The following is a 23,694-nucleotide window of genomic DNA, read 5'->3' on the forward strand; positions in this document are numbered from 1 at the left end:
AACAGAGCCTCGTCAGCAGCGACAGTACTGGGCTTCTCCTCGACGAATTGTTCTGGTCGAACGGGAAGGTCAGACTGCGAATCCAGCAGATCCAGTAGCTTCCTTGCCTTAGCCTCTTTCCTTAACTTCTTCGCGGTCTTCTCAATTTCACAATCGTAGAGGAGGTTTGGCTTAGACGATCTGCTCATAAACAAAAGAAAATAAAAAAGGAAAAATAGATCAAAGGGAAAAGAATTAGATTAACACTGCTCTCCGGCAACGGCGCCAATTTGGTGGACGTCGTTAGGGGTGTAATCGAGTCGAGCCGAGCCGAATAGTGTCTTGTTCAAGCTTGGCTCGTTTAGCTAATCGAGCTGTTTGATTTATTATCGATCGAGCTTTAATCGAGTCGAATACAATGCCGAGCCTAATCGAGCTTTTTAAATTTAAATTTTTATTTAAAAATTTAGTTATTTTCCTAATACATACGTTAATTTTCAAATATATAAATTATTTTATTCACAAAAATATAATATATTTACTATTTTCTTGTAAATAAATGATGTTAATTAGATACTTAATCCAAATATTACTACATATAGTATAAAATATAGTAAGACATTTAATGAATAATCTTATGTTTTTAAGATAAATCACTTCACGAGCTTGTTCACGAGCTAACGAGCCGAGCATCGTCATGCTCAAGCTTGGCTTGTTTAGCTAAACGAGCTGTTCATTAAATTACCGAACGAGCTTTTATCGAGTCAAACGTCGAATAGCTCACGAGTAGCTTGGCTCGTTTACAGCCCTAGACGTCGTATACCACCAAATAATTCCTGCGGAATAACCAAAATAAATTAGTATAATGGTAAGCAGGGTCGATCCCACAGAGAGCAGTTAAAAATCATTCAAATCCCTAAATCTATAAAAACGGTGATGCCACCACACCTTAAATTTTGAGAAGAATTAATTAAAACTAAGAATTCAATAAATCAAATAAAAACTACTCTTGAAATAAATCAATAAAAAGGTAATTCGGCACAAATAAATCCACTCTAATTCAACTCTGATCCTCGACGCAATAATTAATTAATCCCTATCAACCAACCAGTTATAGGATACCGTGAAACGCAACGGACGTACCCCAATTCCTACTTACGGTGTCGATAAACAGCTGAAGACGCCAGACCTGCTTATTTCCCTTATTAAAATATAACCTAGCTGGAGATGCCAGACCTAGATTTAATATTCTAATAGCATTAAGATGAAGGAACCTAATTTATATCAATTATCCTAGAGACGCTAGTAATAATTAATATACCAATTAATTCATACTACGAACATGGTAGTTGTATCACTAATTAGTCCAATTCCAACAATTACGGATTGGCAGGAACTAATTGACTGTAATCCAATTAAACTTAAGTTGATCAGGCTTAAATAAAATCAGAATTATCATTGAACCTAGGAATTAATCGGAATCAATAGGAGTCAATTTTAAACCAATTAGGTCTCACAGATCATTAAATTAGAGTTTCATTATTCTCGCCGAATTAAAAGAATTAGCTACGCATGCTTAAAATAAGAACAATCAAATAAATAAAAATAAACATAATTAAAATAAACGAACAAGACTAATAAAATAAATTGCAAGAAATAAATCAACCACTCAAACCAATTGGAAGAAAAGTCGTCTGCCTTCAATCCAATTCCAGCCGCAATCCACAATTAAAGGAACAAGAATTAAATCTAAAACTAAACTAAGAGATCAATTGCTAGTACGTGGGAATCGAATTGCATGAAGAATAAAAATTGCATGGAATAAAAAAAACAAAAGTCAACTGCTCTTAAGAAATCAAAAGTTGCGGCTCTGTATGTCTCAAAAGGTGAATGTGTGTAACTAAAATTAAAACCTAACTAATATATATACTATGCATACATGCGGCCCCTTTTCCAAAGTTTAGGAAATAAATTCTTAAAAGGGCGCCGCTTGATCAAAAAAAAAATGGGCTTCGGCTATTTCACCTAATTAAGTCCAAAATAAAATAAAACTAAGAGTTTTGAGCTTCATAAAAATATAACAAGTAATTAAAAGCCCAATCTCTAACTATCTTCCAACTTCACGTTAAATCTCCATTGAAAGCTCGTCTTTCTCCAATTTCTTCCAATCAGCAGCTCCATCTCCACCTCTTCAAATACCTGCACCAAATCATTGCAAACTATGCAAAATCATATGAAACCACGGTGAAACGCACACTAAACTAAGTAGCTAAAATACACACATCAAATCCCCTCACACTTAGATCATACTTGTCCTCAAGTATGAAATAAGAGAAGAATTAATGGTGAAAATCAGCCCCTAGAAGCAACTCCCTTCCTTGACATGAAGTCTCTAGAAACGAAAGAACGAAAATGAAACCACAAACATAGACACCAAGAACAGAAAATAAAAAGAAAAACGAGACAAGACACGAACAAACCAAACGACTAGCCAAGCAACATCCAAGCATCAGGAATGCAACAGTCTATCAAATCGAATCATGCAATTCACCATCACTTCCCAACTCTCGAACTAAGAACATGAACCTCCAAAGTGTGTTTCCATCATCAATCTAGTCCAAATTAGGCAACAATGAGTGCAACTCTCACGCTCATTCAATCTCTCCATAAGATAAGGTAATTCTCACACAAGAAGAAACTCCAATTAGTTATGATATTTCGCAGTCACATTATGGCTCAAAAAGGTCTTTCTTCTTTGGTTGTAATGGGGCTAAGGACTATCAATGATGTAGGCAAGATCCTAGGGGTCCTAAGCTTAAACATTGAAGATCAAATATCGTGCATGCTCGAATCAAATCACACCCAAAGAATTCTAAACATATGAAGAGCAACTTCCAACTAAACTATGGGCAACAATCATCAAACAACTCAATGCATGTATACTAATTCAACCTTGGTGCAACCTTTATTTTCTCTCTCTTTTTTTCTTTTTTCTTTTTTCTGTTTTTCTCTTCTTTTTTTTCTTTTTTTTTTTTCTGCACCACTTCATTAAAACAACACAATCATGCAAAGAGTACATCAAAAACAATCTGCCCAACTGTCAACATCTTCCTCTGTTCGGCCAAACAGACCCTCTGTCTAGATTCAGAATGTAATTTCGGCTTGGGTTCTGTTTGGGCAAACAAACATCCTTATGCACATTCCTCAAAAATTCAATTAGGATGTAATTCAATTCTAACATGCACAATAGGACCAAAGAGAAGGTTCACAAAAAACAGGCCTTGGCTATATATATAGTGACTAATATGAACAATCATGGAAAGGCTCAAACATGGCTCACTAGGGGTTAGTGTACGGGTAGGAATTCAAAAGCAGGCCAAAAGGCTACCCTAGTTCCTCTTATCATTCACCACATATGACACACTTAATATCACGACTTCATGGATCATCAAATCTCTCAAAACAAAAATTAGTAGAGAGTGCTCTACTCTATTAGGCTGAATACCTCACTTATGTGTAGTTTAGATTCACTCATCGCCCTTCTTTTGTCATTCCAGACATCATTTAACCAAAACACACACTGTTAATCACAAGTTCTCAATTCTTAAGTGGAGAAAGATCAAGTTATCACACATATTCACATCTAACAGCATGCTCCAACAACTGAACTTATCAATTACTTGGCCAGAAGACTCACAAAACTCAACATAAACTGAATCAACAAAGCAAAGACTCAAAGACACCCCCCTCACACTTAAATTTTTCTTGCCCTCAAGCAAACAAAATAAAGCATAAGTAAGGGACAACTAAAACACAAAACGACACACAAAACAGAAAAACCAACACAAGAACAAACAAAAATAACAGGAAAATGAAGAGGATCACCGCGCGCGCTGCCGCCGCAGCTCCTGTCTGATCGTGGCGAACATTGGAAGAAAAGTCGTCTGCCTTCAATCCAATTCCAATTGCAAGACTAATATATGAACAAGACTAATAAAATAAATTGCAAGAAATAAATCAACCACTCAAACCAATTGGAAGAAAAGTCGTCTGCCTTCAATCCAATTCCAGCCGCAATCCACAATTAAAGGAACAAGAATTAAATCTAAAACTAAACTAAGAGATCAATTGCTAGTACGTGGGAATCGAATTGCATGAAGAATAAAAATTGCATGGAATAAAAAAAACAAAAGTCAACTGCTTTTAAGAAATCAAAGTTGCGGCTCTGTATGTCTCAAAAGGTGAATGTGTGTAACTAAAATTAAAACCTAACTAATATATATACTATGCATGCATGCGGCCCCTTTTCCAAAGTTTAGGAAATAAATTCTTAAAAGGGCGCCGCTTGATCCAAAAAAAATGGGCTTCGGCCCTTTCACCTAATTAAGTCCAAAATAAAATAAAACTAAGAGTTTTGAGCTTCATAAAAATATAACAAGTAATTAAAAGCCCAATCTCTAACTATCTTCCAACTTCACGTTAAATCTCCATTGAAAGCTCGTCTTTCTCCAATTTCTTCCAATCAGCAGCTCCATATCCACCTCTTCAAATACCTGCACCAAATCATTGCAAACTATACAAAATCATATGAAACCATGGTGAAACGCACACTAAACTAAGTAGCTAAAATACACACATCAATCACTTCAACCTTCACCAATTCAACGACTTAAGCTGAAGCTCTGCCGAAATTGCTACTCAGCCTAAAGCTTAACCTCCCCAAAGCTTGAATCGAAGAAGAGAATTCCAAAGCCAAAATCAGTCACTGTTGATTACATACATTCTCTTAGACCCTAGGCATATATCTGTTTACCCAAAAGCCAAAGGTCAAACTTGCTTCAAAGAACTTGTTCTTTGTAAGTATAGTTGGCACTCGTTCAAACCTCCCCCCCCATAAGAGTGTTTGAGTGGTTCGGAGTTCAGAAAGGTACTCTGAACTCTGAGTGAGAAGTCTGAGCACGTGTTGTGCTGAGCAGAGAAATCCGATGCGAGTGAAGCGTGGGTACTGAAGAAGGGTTTTCTTCAGTGGAGTGGTTGTGTGCACCAGGCAAGCACACGGTTCGATTTGCAGTGCACCAGTGAAGCACTTGCGGAGTGGATTGTTGGTCTGATCAACCAACCGTGAATGTAGGAAAGGGTTTTTCCGAACCACGTATAAGTCTCAGTGTTGTTTACAGCTTTCAGTTTTACATTCTTACTTGTGCTATTTCTATTGATAAACTGAACACTGATTAACAACAAAGAGAAACCTTAACCAACAACTTGCTCCACCGAGGCTATTACGAAACTAAGTTTAATTTCCGCTGCGTATGATATCAGTCTGACTGAACTATCCTCTGATAATCAGGAAGAGTGATATCATCTCTGTTTTAGCAAACACGACTGAAGCCCTTACTTGCATCAGTTAAGTTCCAGCAACTTAACTGATAACTCTTTACTGAAGAGCTTTCAGTATCAGTCGTCAACCTTGTTGGTCAAAAATGATTTCAGTAAAACAGGAGTCTTTGTTTGCTTGTAATGTTTCGTTTTGATCTCTGACTGAGATCCCTCTGATTGAGGTCGGTAGATTAGTCGAAAAATAGCCTATAGGTGTATTCCCCCCCCCATACACCTATTTGAGACCCTCAGGACCTAACAATTGGTATCAGAGCAGGTTGTTCGCAAGAACTATCTGCATCTGACTAGGTTCTATTTGAACTAGATCCTATTGAGGGAATTGTTGTTTTTGATCAAAAATCTTTTCTCAAGACTCCTCTTGAGACTGCTTGCTCCGTGTTCGTTTTCTGTTTCCTGTGTGTCTCTACATGTCTTCACTAACAATGTACAGGAACAAGAAGGACTCCTCCAGCGATTATGTTCATACATACTTTCGAGGAATCAACGGACTTGAGATGGGATCACTGGATTCTGATAAAGAAGACATATTCATCTTTCCAGAAGAAAACCAGAGTCCATCCCACTCACAGTCAGAAGAAACAAGCAGATATGATCAAATACGACTAGAGTATCAACACCTAAGAACGAGATTTGAAAATCTCCTTAGGGAGCACAAACAAATCATCAGAGAGACTGATCTTGTGCAAGATGCTCGAAGGATCGTCATGCGCCACTTCATTACAGATGAAGACGAAGCAGACAAAAGAGATGTATAGGAGCGCAGACTGATCAACAGACTGAAACTTCTTCAGTCTCAGAAACAAGAACTTCTACAACGTCTCAAGGAAACAGAGACAGAATTCAAAATGGCGTCAGAAGTTTTTGAAGGAGTGATTCGTGAGGAATCACTTCAGCACAGAAGAAAGATGAAACGTGAAAGGAACGTGCAGCAACAGCCAACGGATTTGAACTCAAAGGAGAATCAGTCATAAGACTCAGGGGGAACTTACACTTCAAACATCGATGTATCTAGTGATGATCACTGTGTAAGCTTCTCTCAACGATTACACTTGTATCTATGACTGCTTTTCTTTATCCTTTTTCGGCTAAATTGTGCTTAGTCAGACATGTCATTTTATTTACACTCTCAATTCCTTTTTAATTGACACGTGCAATTTTTTTTTAAAACGGTTGACACACGATCACACGATCCCGCCCTTTTTACTAACAAGCGGAGTGATCCACGTGTCACGACTCCATTTGCACGGATTTTAAACGTTTATTGAAACCGCCTCATGCACAATCTCTCACACTCTTTTCAAAAATGTTTCATCTTCGACTAAAGATTTACTCAATCTCAGAGAAATCTTTTGTGCAAATTTTCCTTGAATACATCTTTCTCTGCAAGACTAACAGTAAGAATCCACAGTTCAATCTCTGTGAAAATCAGTTTTCAGACTTTTGCAGAAAACCTCTCAAAAATCCAAATGGGAAAATCAGCATCTCAACAAGTTGTCTGTTACGAATCTTTTGTAACACTGGAGTCACTCCAGAATCTTGCTGATTTCAACAAGATCAACGAGATCTTAGAACGACATGGATGGATGAAGTTCGTCCAATGCTCACCAGAGTTTCTTCTCGACGAGTCGATCATCAGAGAATTCTACGACAACATCAAGACTGATGAATCGACTGGTGAACTCAAAATAGAGATTTATGCTTTCACAAATGAAGACTTCTCAGACTCAACAAAGATGTCCATCAACATATCTCAAGCGGCAAGAGAAATGTTCAACCTCCCAACTGATGGACCAGCCCCATTCTTCACCGATGATGAAGCCACAGAGCTCATGAGAGAAGCGCTAATAAGCAATGCATCTGCCGACTGCATCATCACCAATGTTCTGAGCATTTCAAGAATACATCATCATCTCAGACCCATTGCCAGAATGATCAAGAAATGCTGGTTTGGCACTCGTGGATCCCTGGGTCATATCTCAAGACCTCACAAACTAGTGCTGATCGCACTGCTGCAGAAAGGCCCATTCAACTGGGAGAAGGCCTACATTCAGATTATTGCTGAAGAGAAGAAGGAATCCCATTCCACCAAGCATCTACGTCAAGGAACTAGAGTCTCAGCACTCATTCTTCATAGTGCAAAGGAGACACCATGTTTCTGGAAGAACACCACTCAAGTGTCTTCCACCATCCATCTGTTTGAAAAACAGAAAAGTTCAGTAAAAGGGAATGTCAGTATCTCGACTGAAATCCCTCTCCTCACTTCTGAGCCACGCTACAAGACTCGAGGCTCAACCATAAGAAAGTTCGACAGCTTGTCATCTCCAGTCAAGATCTCACTTGACACTCCTCAGAGGTCTCTATATGAGGATCATGAAGAAGCTGCACCAAAAGCTTCAGAAGAAGTGTTAATTCCAAGCACTGAAATGACTCAGCAACAGGCTTTCACTGTTCCTCCACCAGATGAAGGAAATCAACAACCAGAGGAGACGCAAGCAACCAATGACAGAGAAACTGATTCTGAAGAACTTCCTCTCAGAGGTTTCTTTCACTACTGTCTGGAAGGGTACAACAAGAAGGCAAAGTTTGAAGAACCTGCTGACATCAATGTTGCATCCTCATCCTCAGCCACTGTAAATCAAACTGTCCTTCTCAAAAACTTCGTGACACAACTGTCCGAACACTGTGTCACAACTCTCTTTCCCTCAGTCTTAGCTTCCCTGAATCCTGAAGAGTTCCAGGCTCTTGTCAATTACTTCTTCTTCATCTTCGTCAAAACTCTGCCCAAATCTCAATACAAGGAGATTGATGAAGTTCTCACTGAAGGAGAAATGGAAGCATTGGAGAACAGCATCTTTGAGAAATTCAGAGTCACCAATGTTTGGGATGCTATTCACTATTGGGCACCCAACTTTAGACTGTACCTGACTTCCAGAGGTCTTCTCAAAAAAGATGATGCTGAGGACACTGAAGTCCACCATGAATCTCCACCGCATCAGACGGCTCCAACCGACGCAAGAGATGAAGAAACACCAGCTGAAGAGCAAAGATCTGCAAGACCTAGCACTGATGAAAGCTTTGAAATGTTGGTAGAAAGGTTGGTCATTCAAGAAGAAGCAACTTATGAGCTGAAGGTCAAAATAGCTTTCCTTGAATCAACAGTCGCACATCTTCAACAGCAACTAGAAATTCAAAACAGGTACAGTGGTGTTCCTGAATCTGATGACAAAGACAAGCGAGAAGAAGACAAGAAAGGGAAAGGGAAGATGACTGAAGAACCAAAAGGAAGCCCTCCAAGGAAGCCAAGCAAACAACTCCGCATCAACTGAGGACTAAGGAGGATCAAGGAATGTCATCTAATCAGAAACTCTTTATCTTGTATATGATATTCTTAGATTGTCTTAGTTCATTCTTCCTTGTTATGTTCTTCTGCACATTTGTTTGATACATTGTCCTTTACTGATTTCAAGCTGATTTATGATTATCCAGTCTTTGTTCCCTTTGCCTAATTTACTTGTGTTGATTATGGATTATCTAATTTAGGGGGAACTCTGTTTAAGTTGTTCAGTACTTGACTGTTGTCCTAACTGATTGTTGGGAACTTGTTCATATTCACTTTTTCTTGGACTATTAAAGAAAATAGGGCCTATGTGTGATAATGATTAACTGACGACATTGCGTTCTGCTTTGGACTTTCAATTTCTGAAAATCTCTTTTTGAGCATATCTTTTCAAATCATTGCACGCACTATACGCCGCCTATTTTCAGTAAGAGATCATGCCAAATATTCTATATCAGTTTATATCTCATATTTCAAGGCACTCATCTGACGAACATTTATTACGGACGTCAAAATTCATTAAAACTGATTTGGCGCGCAGATTTCAAACCGCCCACGTCTTTTCGATTGCCCTAGGAAACTGTTCATCTCCCACGATCACACTTTCTCCATTACGGCCACTCTTCTATCTTCCAATACTTTTGCACTCTCTCTCTAACTTTCAAAAATCCACAGCACCCTACTGTGAGATCACTTTCTGCAAAATTTTCTTCACAGATTTCTCATTCAAGATGGCCAAGACTAACATGAAGATGAATGACAACAAGAAGGAGGCTCTGAGAGAGAAAGATGTCAGATATGAGCAGACGGTGCACAAAGAATTCTTCGAAAAGAAGCCGGAATATGCAAAGGTCTCAGAAATTCTTCACCGGCACGGTTGGACAAAGTTTATCACCAGTGAACCGAAGTATCTACTCGACGATGCTGTTAGAGAATTCTACGAGAATCTCAAGTTCAACGATTCTGAAGAACTGATCTCAAAAGTCAGTATCATCAACGGGACAAACTGCATTGAAGAGACTCTCAACGTCTCAGAGATTGTCAGAAAATTGTTCAATCTCCCAAACAATGGAAATTCCTTCTCCAGTCTTACTGATAAGGAAGCAAACAAAATACTCAAATTTGCACTGAAGGATGAATCCGAATCGATGGAGAGTCAAGTTACTCTTTCCCATCTTCATCCGGAGTTTGCCATGCTGGGCAAAATTATCCAGAAGTGCTGGATAGGTGCAACCGGGACTCCCGACAAAGCTTCTCAACCGCAGAAGAATGTCATGGCAGCTCTTATGGAGAATGAGTCCTACAACTGGGAAGAAGCTTATCTGAAGCTTCTCTACAATGAAGCTCACAACACGAGGCCGGCGACGATGGTTCGACAAGGAAACAGGGTCTCCCAAATCATCATAGAAGGAACAAAGAAGCACAAATATGTGCAATGGCCGAAGATGATCGAATTCACAGACAGTCTTCGACTTTTCAAACTGGCAAGAAGAGAACCCAAACCTTCTCCCAAGGTGAAGGTAATTGATATATCCTCTCCACCTTCATCTGATTCTGAAGCCCCTGATTCACCTCCATCAAATCCTTCTGCTCGCACGAATGTACCACGCCGAGTTCGTACCATCCTCCCTAAAAGACCCTCCAAAAGATCAACTGAGATGCCTTGGAAACTCACTCCAAAATCCAAAGGCAAAGCAGTTTTGGAAGCTGTCCCAGAACCAGCCTCCATCTTTCTATGAAAAGGTACTCAGGAAGCAGTTCAACTTCAGTCTGAAGCTCAACAAAATGCCACCAATCACCTCCGACGTATAATTGGTGATGTTGATACGTCATTAGAAGTCTACCGAAACCTTCATAGACTTCTCACGTATACCTTCCTGAAGACGGTGCCATGCCCAAGAATCAACAGTCTTCACAGCCCTGAAGCCGAAGACTCGTTCGAGATGGAAGAGGCCTCCCTAATCAGCCTCTTTCAAATTGAAAGTGTTTGGGATGTAATTCATGACTTTGACAAATTTGCCATGAATTACTTGTATTCTTCCAAACAATTCAGACGTCTCATGTCACTCAACGACGATGCTGGAACGTCAAAGATGCCTGAAGAGCCTCTCATGATAGAACAAGTAACTGATGTTCTCAGCTCTCCAGTTGGTGACACTGCTCAACAGGCGGAATCAATTGCTGATCCTGCTGCTGCTGAACAACCAATGACTGATTCGATCAGTCAGCCGAATTTGCCATCAACTCCTCCAACAATTCCTACTGAAGCAGACCGAACTTGCATCCCTGAAGTTGATGCTCCTCTACCAGAAGTTGAACAGAGATTAGGTGACAATGCTGATCGCCCAGGTTCTGAAGGACAAGTCGAAGACATCTCCGAGTCTTCTCAGCCTTCATCGACACCCCTCTTGAACACTGATGTGCCTACTCCTCCTGAAGGCATCAACATCAGTCAAGAGCAGTCAACCTCTCAGCTTCCTGCTGATGAAAGAGCAGAACACCCTGCTTCAACAAATCAAGCTGAGGCATCCACATCCAAAGTCCATGAAGATCGTCAGCAAGAGCAGAACTCTCCTGCCGAACCAGACAATCCAATAGAACACGTAGAGCTTCCTCGCGCAGAAGGACCTGTTCTATTCAATTCAGATTTAGAAACTGATGAGCGCCTTACCGTTTGGAAGCACAATCGGCCACACAGGAATCTACTACGGATTTCTGATGATGCTGAAAAACCGATGGATGTCCTGCTTGAGCAGCTTGCTGATCAACGGCTTGAAATCGACTTACTCCAACACGAACTCAAATGACAGAATATCTATCGAGAGAAGTTCGTGAAGAAGCTTAAAGAAGTCGAGAAACAGGCAACTGCAGACATGATCTATCATGCCGAATTGATAGATACGCTCCAATAGCGGATGGATGCAGAAGAAAAAGCTCTGCTCAAATACAAGGTGGAAATGCTTGATCCAAAGAAAGGTCTTCCCAAAATCCAGAAGGATCATGAGGAATTGTACAGACTCTTCCTGGAATCAGAAATTCAAAGAAAGACACAATATCTTGAGCTGACTGAGAAGATCCGGGAAATGGAAATTGACTTCTTGAAGACGTTCATGCCAAGAACTGAAGCCAATGAACTCGTTGCAAACACAGTACAACCTATTCTGCAACGACTAGCGCAAGTGGAAAGGCAAATCCAACGACCTCAAGAGTCTCCTGACTCTGCCCTCCTTCAGAAGATGTTCAATGATCTTCAAGAGCTGAAAAGCCGACTTCCTCCCGATGATGCCAAAAAGGGGGAAGAGGATACAATGAAGCGCATCCAAAGGGAAGCGGAAATGCTCCCCTCTGTTTTTAATAAGGTTGAAAACAGGGCTGAAGAAATCATCGCAAGGGTTGCTCCTATTTTTGCCTCAGTCGAAGCCAACAGAAAGAGAAGCAGAGAAAGCTCCTCAAATGAGCCAGAACCGAAGAAGAAGAAAATCGACTTCATATCAACTCTAAAGGAAGGTCAGAAGCTCCAACACTACTTCAAGAATGGATTGATTGTATCATATTTGGAAAGGTTTGAGCGACCAGACAAATGATACCGTCAGAGTTGAATGACTGGTGGGAGAAAACCAAGGAATGCTACACTAAATGGATGGTTTTTGCAAACGTCCAAGGTAACGGGGAATACAGGAATGAAGCCTGGAAGTATTTTCTGTTGCAACTGGAAGAACGAGACTTAGTTCTTCAAATGTAAGACGCTCAGAGAATATATGGAAAAAGGATTCCTGACCCTCAGAAGAAAATAGTGACTCCACCAAGGATCAAGAATGAAGTCGACAAATAAAAGATCAAGAAAGAAGTCAGAGCCTTATGCAAGATTTGGAATATTCATCCAGACTCCAGGGACGGCAGAGAGATCAGGGAAGCAGTTTTCAATCTCTACAATCAGAAACCTTGAGTTGTTTAGATGTCCTCTGTATTGTTCTTTTCTGTTTTCAAGGTGTAACTTAGACTGATGACTTATCAGTCTTTCATTAATGAAAAGAACTTCTTTTTTATCTCAACCTGAAGACAATGACGCTTTGTCCAGGCTCTGATTATGGTTTTTCTGTCTTCTCCTTGTTCTGTTTTTAGAACTGTTTTCGTTCTTAACTCAAAGTACAAGTTTTTAGGTTCTATTGTTAAGGGGGAACTGTTTTCACCCCATGATTAGAACTTGTACTGTGAGTTCAGTATTTTTACTGTCTAGAACTGCTGTGTGGTTTTGGCATCATCAAAAAGGGGGAAATTGTTGAGAACCTTGTGGAATATCCTAACCCTTGTTTTGATGATACCAAAATTCATAGGACTTAACTGTAATAGACTAGAATTGTTTTGAACTCAAGTGTTAGAGTTCGTTTCTAGTTTAGTTTGCGGTGTCGAAGACTGAAGACTGAAGAACGGAGGACTGAAGACTGAAGACTGCAGATACCAACTGAAGTATCAGTTGAAGAATCAGTTGAAGACTGATTATTTAATGCGCGCAAAAGACTGATACTAAAGTCAAGTATCAGTTGAACATTCCTCCTAGGACTGATCTTCCAACGTTCAGAGGAAGCCACGTACGCACAAGTACAGCCGCATTAAATGCAGAGATCTCAGGATATCCTTATCTCTGCAGAGGTCATTCCTATCTGGTGGTTACTTTTCAGAGACGTCACATCTCCTGTCCATCAAAGAGAGCCGTTTCCACCCAGACAAGGAACCTCGAAGATTGAAGCCTCAGCCCAAATTCGAATTGCTCTCCAACGGAAGAAATCTTGAGGACGATCTACGCCAACGGATCTATTCAAGAGTTCTCCAACAAATAGCGCTCGAGGATCACTTCAACCTTCACCGATTCAACAACATAAGCTGAAGCTCTGCCGAAATTGCTACTCAGCCTAAAGCTTAACCTCCCCAAAGCTTGAATCGAAGAAGAGAATTCCAAAGCCAAAATCAGTCACTGTTGATTACATACATTCTCTTAGACCCTAGGCATATATCTGTTTACCCAGAAGCCAAAGGTCAAACTTGCTTCAAAGAACTTGTTCTTTGTAAGTATAGTTGGCACTCGTTCAAACCTCCCCCCATAAGAGTGTTTGAGTGGTTCGGAGTTCAGGAAGGTACTCTGAACTCTGAGTGAGAAGTCTGAGCACGTGTTGTGCTGAGCAGAGAAATCCGACGCGAGTGAAGCGTGGGTACTGAAGAAGGGTTTTCTTCAGTGGAGTGATTGTGTGCACCAGGCAAGCACACGGTTCGGTTTGCAGTGCACCAGTGAAGCACTTGCGGAGTGGATTGTTGGTCTGATCAACCAACCGTGGATGTAGGAAAGGGTTTTTCCGAACCACGTAAAAGTCTCTGTGTTGTTTACAGCTTTCGGTTTTACATTCTTACTTGTGCTATTTCTATTGATAAACTGAACACTGATTAACAGCAAAGAGAAACCTTAACCAACAACTTGCTCCACCGAGGCTATTACGAAACTAAGTTTAATTTCCGCTGCGTATGATATCAGTCTGATTGAACTATCCTCTGATAGTCAGGAAGAGTGATATCATCTCTGTTTTAGAAAACACGACTGAAGCCCTTACTTGCATCAGTTAAGTTCCAGCAACTTAACTGATAACTCTTTACTGAAGAGCTTTCAGTATCAGTCATCAACCCTGTTGGTCAAAACTGATTTCAGTAAAACAGGAGTCTTTGTTTGCTTGTAAAGTTTCGTTTTGATCTCTGACTGAGATCCCTCTGATTGAGGTCGGTAGATTAGTCGAAAAATAGCCTATAGGTGTATTCCCCCCTCCCATACACCTATTCGAGACCCTCAGGACCTAACACACGATCACATTTATGAATTCACAACTTAATATTCTTGAATTCACAATCAGATCTATTAATTCACAACTAAAATTCGAATTCACAATCAAAATAAATTCTAGTTTTAGTTGTGAATTCAAACTTTAAAAACTCAAATTCACAACTACTTGAATTCACAACCAAAATAAATTCTAGTTGTGAATTAAAATAAATTCTAGTTGTGAATTAAATTCTGATTGTGAATTTTACTCGTTGTGAATTCCCAACCAAAAAATTCTTGCTATGTATTAAATTTTGGTTGTAAATACACAATCAAAAAATTCTTGTTGTGAATTCGACTGTTTAGTGTTTAGGGTTTAGGGTTTAGGGTTTAGGGTTTAGGTTTTAGGATTTAGGGTTTAGGGTTTAGTTCAGTTGTGAATTCACAACTAGGGTTTAGTGTTTCATTTCAGTTCAGTTGTGAATTCACAATCGTAACAATTCACAACTAGGGTTTAGGGTTTAGGTTTTAGGGTTTAGGGTTTAGTTTTTAGGGTTTAGGGTTCAATTAAGTTCAGTTTAGTTCAGTTTCAGTTCAGTTGTGAATTCACAACTAGGGTTTAGGTTTAGGGTTTAGTGTTTCAGTTCAGTTCAGTTGTGAATTCACAATCGTAACAATTCACAACTAGGGTTTAGGTTTAGGGTTTAGATTGGGTTTAGGGTTTAGGTTTTAGAGTTTAGGGTTTAGTTTTTTGGGTTTAGGGTTCAGTTCAGTTTAGTTTCAATTTCAATTCAGTTCAGTTTCAGTTTCAGTTCAGTTGTGAATTCACAACTAGGGTTTAGGTTTAGGGTTTAGGGTTTAGTGTTTCAGTTCAATTGTGAATTTAGTGTTTCAGTTCAGTTGTGAATTGTGAATTCAAACTTTAAAAACTCAAATTCACAACTACTTGAATTCACAACCAAAATAAATTCTAGTTGTGAATTAAATTCAGGTTGTGAATTCGACTGATTGTGAATTCACAACCAACATAAATCTGGTTGTGAATTAAATTTTGGTTGTGAATTCGTTTGTTGTGAATTCACAACCAAAAAATTATAGTTGTGAATTAAATTTTGGTTGTGAATTCGACTGATTGTGAATTAAATTTTGGCTGTGAATTCGACTAGTTGTGAATTCACAAACAAAAAATTCTGGTTGTGAATTCTCAATTCACAACTAGTGTGAATTCACAACCAAAAAAATTTGGTTGTGAATTCACACTGGTTGTGAATTGCGGGATTTTTTAAAGGGGTGATGTAAAGTGGACATTTTTTTAATTTTTAATGTGAGGGGTATTTTGGTAACAGTGGACATTTTTTAAGTTTTTTATTTTAGTGGACATTTTTTATCTTTACAATATGAAAGTGGCCATTTTAAAAATCCACTCTAAATTTTATGTGCATAATTGTTATTGATAAAAGTATCATTCGTTATTAATAAAAAGTATCATTTGTTTTTAATATGAATATTATATGCTTATAGTAACTAGATTCAAAGAGGGGGGAAAAAGTCCAGGTCAGATGACACACAGATTTTAATATGCTTTGTGGACGGAGGCTCAAGCTTAGATGAATAGACATATTTTCTTCGTAGAATTTAGGATTAATTGCATGTAATATCAAGAATTTTGTCCGAAATTTATTTTCTTTATAATCTTTAAAAAAATTATTTTTATCACAAACTTTGACATTAATTTATTCAATTTTCTCACGATTTTACTTCCGGTGACCGTAAAATTGACATGACAGTGATTTGAATTTAATTTTACACGTAACACTGACGTGGAATATATATAAATTTAAAATTCCACATATAATATTAAATAATCATTAAAAACCCTAATTTGTTTGAATTGCTTCGTGTTTTTTTTTTTAAATTACGCATCTTCTTGAAGGCTTCCAAACCAAAATTACTTTGTGTTTAAAAAAAAAATTACGCATCTTCCTCGTAATTTATCTTCTTCCTTTCTTCCTTCTGACTCATCGTGACTTCGAATGCCATTTCAATTCTCAGCTCAAATTTGTTGAATCTCAATTGAATCTCTTGACGGTGGAACGCAGGTTAAGGAATGAGAAAGCAGAAAAGGGAAAATGATACGAGCCCTTCTACTAAAACTCAACCCGAAGAGACCCAACCCATTACTGTGCATGTGGAGGAAGAGCCAAACCTAGCCCAGAGTCGTCCGCGTAGAGAAATCCAAAGGCCCGCACGATATACTACTTAAATGAACTGCTATATATCAGTTTAGCTATTTTATTTGGCCGTGCTTAAGCCCATAAGACTAGGTTTAAGTTCCTTCCTTCCAAGTTAAGTTTCGTCTTGCTCCCTCATATATATAAGGACAAGGATTGTATTTGGGGAATATGAGAAAATTTGTAATCTTCTTTTGGCTTGTTCTTGCGTGATCGTAAGAATTTGAAGGAGTTTCACGTTCTCTTAAACGTGATAATTAATATGAAGCGTATTAGAAAATGGTGTAGAATGTGAGGAGGAAGGAAAGGAGGAAAACGAAATAATTGGGATGAGAGGTTGAAGTTGTGTTTAATTCAGGAAGGAGGACAAAAATTTAGACTTTTATTGTTTAATTTTACACATTTAATCACCATACTAAAACGCTCCTTTAATTCACGGGAAGGCAACAAGTATGGCACGTGCCGGGTGAGCCACATTAGCGCCACGTTGATTCCGATTTGCGGGAAAATAAAAATCGTAGAAAAATTGAACAAATGTCAAAGTTTGTGATTAAAAAATAGAATTTTTAATGATCATAGAGAAAATGAATTTCAGGCAAAATTCGATATATTTCATGCAATTAACCTAAAATTTAAAGTTTTTTCTTTGTTTTTGTTTGGTTTTTTTCAGTAAATAGACTAGCTTCATATTGATTAACGGTCAACGTCATATTTAATTTATACAAGGTTGTATACTCTCTTAAATCTATTTTAGTGAACTTAATTAGTGAATTTAGTAAATAAAATCCTTTTATTACGCCCTGCAGATTTTGACTTTAATGTGAATTTATATTTCAATTAATATAATTAGAGAGACAAATCGTTACTGATCATCATTTATCATGAGTTCAAAGGTATTTACGCACACTCTTAATGCAACGATACAAAACTATATATATAGATAGGGGCGCGCTCCAATGAGACCCCTTATTTTTCGTGAAACACTGAAGACAATGAATAAGACATATAATACTAACGAACAAGATGTATATATGATGAAAAATAAAATTTTAAAAATTGATAATGAATAAGACATATATACTCATGAACAAGGCAGTATATACCGATGAATAACAAAATTTAAAATATTCTGCTCCCTCCAGGATTCGAACCTTGCCAAAAAAAACTCTCCCTCCAAATACAATATCAGCCATAGAATTGATAAAATAAACGCACCAGATCGTGCCATAGATCTCACTAAAATTAGGGGGTCTCATTGGAGCGGATATGTGTGTATATATATATATATATATATATATATATATATATATATGTGTGTGTGTGTGTGTGTGTGTGTGTGTGTGTGTTTCAAATAAAAACTAATTTTAACTTATAAAATAATGAAAATTTATCAGAAATTCATCAGTTTTCAAATAAATTTGTGAGGTTAAGAATGATTTATATATATATATATAGAGAAGGGTTCTATTGAGAAGCCATATATTGTTAAGAAGTGAGAAGGTATCCAAGCCATTCATTTCACACAATCTAACGGCTGATATCTATCCTACAAATTGGCGTTCAAGATATTACAAAAGGATAGTTTTGACATTACCTCATGCAACCAAACGTTACTCTAACCGATTTTTATGCCAATCAAATCAAATCTTATTAAATATGAAAGATCTCATGGACATTATTTTATTTGTAAACTTATTTTAATAATATCTGTTAACTTGTAAGTTTTGTACACCACGACATCTTTCTTTATTAAATATAGCTATAGACATTTTCCCAAGTAGTACAAGATAAATATGGAGTCTTGGAGTCGTATAAAAATAAATTTAATTATGCAAATAACAAAAAATATTATGAACATACAGATACAAATGTTGAACATATGAATATATCTATTACGTTAAATTTAACAAGATATCCATGGTTCGATCCCAAGTCCTAAATGACAGTTATTCTGACAAACTACACTTATTCTGACGAACATAACGTATTTCTTCTTGACAGATACATTCATCCAAAGTATTTATTTATACAATAAAATATGAACATTACCACATCTAAAGGTAAGTCGAACCAAAATACTATTTGGGTTGGCGATACATGATTTCGAAAAAGTAATTAAATTATATATGGGATTTATTTGCAATTATTATTGAAAATACTAATTTTATGCTTTTTTTTGCAATTTTTTTTTTTTGTATTAATCCAAACTTAGTTTTCCACCGGATTAAATAGATTAAAAAATGTTGACATACCAAACATATTGAGTTCACATTTATATATTAATTTTAATAATATTTTTTAATTTGTAAGGTTTGTAAATCATGACAACTTTATTTATTAAATATTGTCGTATACATTCTTCCAAATAGTTCAAGATGAATATGGAGTTTTAGAACCTTATAAGACAATTTTAATTATGAACAAACCAACAATTTATTACGAACATACCGATACCAATGCTGAACATTTGGGGATATTCATCAGATATCCATGTTTCGGACCCAAGCCAAAAATGGTTGTTGCAAATATTATTGTGATGTTGATTAATAAAATGTATACTAACTTCTTCACATGTATTTCCATGAAATGGATTTTTTTAACAGATTTAGCATAATCAACTTTTTATTAATAGAAACATTAAATTCGTAAAGTATGTGTATGAGAACATTACCTTAATTCTGACGAACATATGTTACAAATCAACTATTCATCCAACATATCTTTAAACATACCTATTAATTTTTCAATTGCCAGCAATTTCAACGCACATAAATATCGAATTTTGCACTATTTTTATAATTTTTTATATTGAACTTTAAATTCTATACGTTGAAGTTCTATTGAGAAGCATAAATATTGTGAGAAGTGAGAAGCTATCTTGTTCATTGATTTTTTTGCATCAAATGGCCACGATTTATTCAACACTGTTGCCGTTAAATTTGGAGATAGGGTTAGGATAGTAATTTAAATATTCTCCATCTCCGTTACATATCTTTCATTCTTCCATTTCCATATCAGCATATAATAAACATATGTAATTATTTATGGGAGTTTTGATTTGATTTCACTTTTAGTTACAATGCAGCGCATAGTAATTAAGTATTACGCGTTACAATAATTACACACCATAGCAACATATGTAAACTTCAAGCATCATGATTAATTCACCGAACAATTAATTTGTATCGATTGAACTTATATTGAATCGATTTTGAAAAATTTATATCCATCGTTATATATCATCTTAAATCCATTGAACTTATATTGAATCGACTTTGAACAAATAGTTATATCCTTTGAACTTTAATGAACAAATCTCATTTTCTAGATGAACATAACTCAATTTTTTCAATGAATAGTGTATTATTTATGATGAACATATTTTACTAATTTAATATGAACTTATATTTTCATAGTTGGGTCAACATACTAAACAATTTATTGAATTTATCTAATACAAGGTTAAATTACAAGAATCATGTGTTATTATTTTATTTCAACTTTACATGTTATGTTTTTTGTTTAAATGAACTATATTGTTTATACGTTGAACAATATGTATATATAATATGAACTTATATTTTTATTTACAGAGGCAATAATTTATGTCAACTCATTTCCTGCTAGCTTACTGCATTACATTCCATTTCATAACAAGAATGCAGCAAAACTAAATGAAAACCAAATCTTGGATAAATCACTCAAAAAGAATTGATTCCAAGTGATACAAAAAGGAAATACAAAATATTGTTTGGAAACACAACAACAAAGCTATACAACACAATGAAAATGGCTTCCTACACGCTCTGACATATGCACACTGCAGCCTATTGGATGATTAATATCTATCAATTAAGAAAATGCTTGCAATGGAATAGATACACAACAAGTTATAACACAAAACTAACAAAAAAAAAAAATCAAATTAACATGTATTAGGTATGCGTCTTTTGAACATTCACGCTATTTTTCTTGAACGTCGTTCTGCACATATGTGAACATGATATTGATATATCAGTTCGTGAGGTGATGAACTACCTGTGCAATCGACAACCTAACCACCTTGATCTTCGACAGCTTGTTCGGAGCGCCGCCGATCATCTTCGCCGCCCGCAGCAGCGCCAGCTCTGCCTTCGGATCCTTCAGCTACGCCAGCAGCTCCACCTTGTTCTTCTGCCTCAGCTCGTGAACGTTAATCCTTGCTGAACAATTCAAGTAAATGTGACAACTATCAATTCACGAAAAAAATTGAAATACATGCAATTTTTTTTTATCAATTACAGATATTTAGGGAGAACGAAATAATACATTTTCTGCCTGCTACAAATCTTGACTTCATCTCCCCTGAGATTGTATACATGAATTCAGCTAAATAAATAATCATGTTCAAAGTAATACACAATCATGTGCAAATGTGATTTTTAACAATTTTGCATCGATTTTTGTTGATGCAAATTGAATTGCAAAATACATGTTCATAACTTTAAAAATCACCGCTCTCTGTCGAAATCAGATGATAAAAACAACACATAATCTTTAAGACTTAATTCAATATACCCACAACACACATCCCCAAACATACGGAAAATACATGAAATCATCGGAAATAGACATCAACATCATGTTCGTCGAAATAAGAAAGAAAATACATTACCATTATATTTCGCCGAACAACAAATAGATCCTCCAAAACTAATTTAATAAACATCTATAAAACGATTCCTAGTATTTCGCCGGAAGTAGTACCTGTTTCTTTTCGCCGCTCCATGGTGATAACAGTCAAACAAGATGGGGAGATGGAAAAAGAGTGCGTAGACAAACCCTTCTGAACAAACCTTTGAATCAAATTCAAAGAGATCTTGTTCAATCGACATCTGGAAGGAAGGCGAGATACTACCGGGATTTGATTGGAATTCCATATCACCAAAGTAATGAATTTGACGTTTTTAGCCCTTCTTCGTATGAACCCAATTTTCAGTACTAATTTTAATTAATAAAGCCGATGATGGAAGTAAATCTGGAACGTTGATTTAACTAAAATCAGTGGTCTATATTACTTCTTACTTCTAACTATAAGGGGGTCTTTGCTATAGAAGCTAACCCTATATATATAGAGAAGGATATATAGGGAAGGGCTACCATGAAAACACCTCTTAGTGTATAATATAAAAACAATATATAGCCCTAGATCTATCAATTTCTAACGGCTGAGATTTGATTTCCTAATAGTTGACCGATTCATCATTTTATAGGAAGGAAGGGTAAATTTGTAAGCAAGAAAATATTGACCAGCCGTGAATCTATTTAATTCCCGAAATTGGCGTTACAGACCATGTAAATATTTGTATTCCATATCCAAATTGGTGACATGAATTGATAAGATAATTAAATAAACACAATAATTACTTTTCATTGAATATTGCATTATTTTTGTTTGAATTGGCCGAGACGAAGACTAGAAGAGGGGGGGTTCGTAACTTTTGAAATAAATCTTATTTGTAACTTTTGTCTGAACAGTCATTTTAATTCCCATCCTATCAGCGTCTGGTTCATAACTTAATCAATCTAATTCATGTAATATGAAAAATTTTCATTCTATGCACAAATTTGAAGTATCTTTATTACGAATTATATTTAATACTTTTGTGAATTTAATTTATGCTCGAATTGAAAATAATGTTGTAACATGAGAAATTTTTAATGTAGTTACGAATTATAAGGTCTTCTGCTATTCAAATTTAGGTGAGATTGCAAGTAATATTGTAAACGTACATCTACGTAGTGTAGTTACGAATTTAAAGTAGTATGTTACGAATTATTAAGGAAAAAAATGTGAAAGAATTAGCGGTCAAATGAACGAATTTTATTAGTTGTGCTACAAATCAAAACCAAATGACATTTGCACGAATTTTATTAGTTGTGTTACGAATCAAAATGTGATGAGATTTGCACCAAATTTATTAGTTGTGTATTACCCAAATTACTAGAGAATATATGGATCTTCCCAAAATTACTAGAGAATATATGGAATAAAGATTTGATTACTTAATCAAATCTTCCTAACCGATTTTAATAATGTAGAAATTACTAGCTTATCCTCAACATGATTTTCGTATGTTATTAAAAATATTATTAGACTAATTTCAAGCCATTAGATCAGTCAAGATCTAATGGACAAGATTCATCCATATTTTATACACTTAAAAGTGTTTTTATTATAGCCATCCCCAGGGGAGGGCTAGAATAAAAACACTCTTAAGTGTATAAAATATAAATGATTTTCAGCCCTTAGATCATCAAGATCTACGGTTGATTCGTAACCCTGTTGGATGAATTCGTGGTCCTGAGTTCGAATCCCAAAGGTAACAAAATTTTATTTTTTGCAATTCGTAACTCTGTTGGATAAATTCATACGTGTTCTACATAAAATTCGTACATTAAGAAACGTTTATATTTTATACACTTAAGAGTGTTTTTATTCTAGCCCACCGCTATATATATATATATATATATATATATATATATATATATATATATATATGAAACAATAGGGCCGAATGACCATTTTCAACATACAACATCAAATTTTGTCCACCATTTGAAAAAACATAAATTTTGGCCATTTTTTGTATGTCATGACTATTCTACCCTTCTCCCTTTCTCCTCTCTCTTTCTCATCTCATGTACCAACGCCACCAAGATCTCTATCCGCCAATGACAGCTAATTGGATCGCCGTCTTCGCTGTGCTTCCAAAACTCGGCCGAACAGCAAAGCCGTCCAGCCCCCACCTCTCTCTTTCTCATCTCCCTCTCTCTCTTTCCAGCGGCTGCGCGGCAGCGACGCCGAGCTTGGAGAATTCGTCGGAGCTCTCGCGGCGATGGTGGAGGAGATCCTCCCTCTCTCTCTCTCTCTCTCCATCGGCTGCCGCTCTCTCATCTCTCTTTCT

The 23,694-nt window shown here is 36.7% G+C and overlaps 1 long non-coding RNA gene across 2 annotated transcripts; it reads right to left on the reverse strand.

Moving 5' to 3' along the window:
• Window positions 1-20,418: 20,418 nt before the first annotated feature.
• LOC131006901 (uncharacterized) lies at window positions 20,419-21,846 on the reverse strand. 2 transcript variants are annotated; one of them, XR_009095807.1, is made up of 3 exons: window positions 21,494-21,810; window positions 21,056-21,091; window positions 20,419-20,949 (listed from the first exon to the last, which is right to left on the reverse strand). It is a non-coding gene; the product is annotated as an uncharacterized LOC131006901 (long non-coding RNA). The 2 variants fall into 2 exon arrangements; XR_009095806.1 differs by lacking the exon at window positions 21,056-21,091 and having other exon boundaries at window positions 21,494-21,846.
• Between the last annotated feature and the right edge of the window lie 1,848 nt (window positions 21,847-23,694).

The sequence above is a fragment of the Salvia miltiorrhiza genome, chromosome 1 (genome assembly GCF_028751815.1).
Source record: "Salvia miltiorrhiza cultivar Shanhuang (shh) chromosome 1, IMPLAD_Smil_shh, whole genome shotgun sequence".
NCBI classification, from domain to species: domain Eukaryota; kingdom Viridiplantae; phylum Streptophyta; class Magnoliopsida; order Lamiales; family Lamiaceae; genus Salvia; species Salvia miltiorrhiza.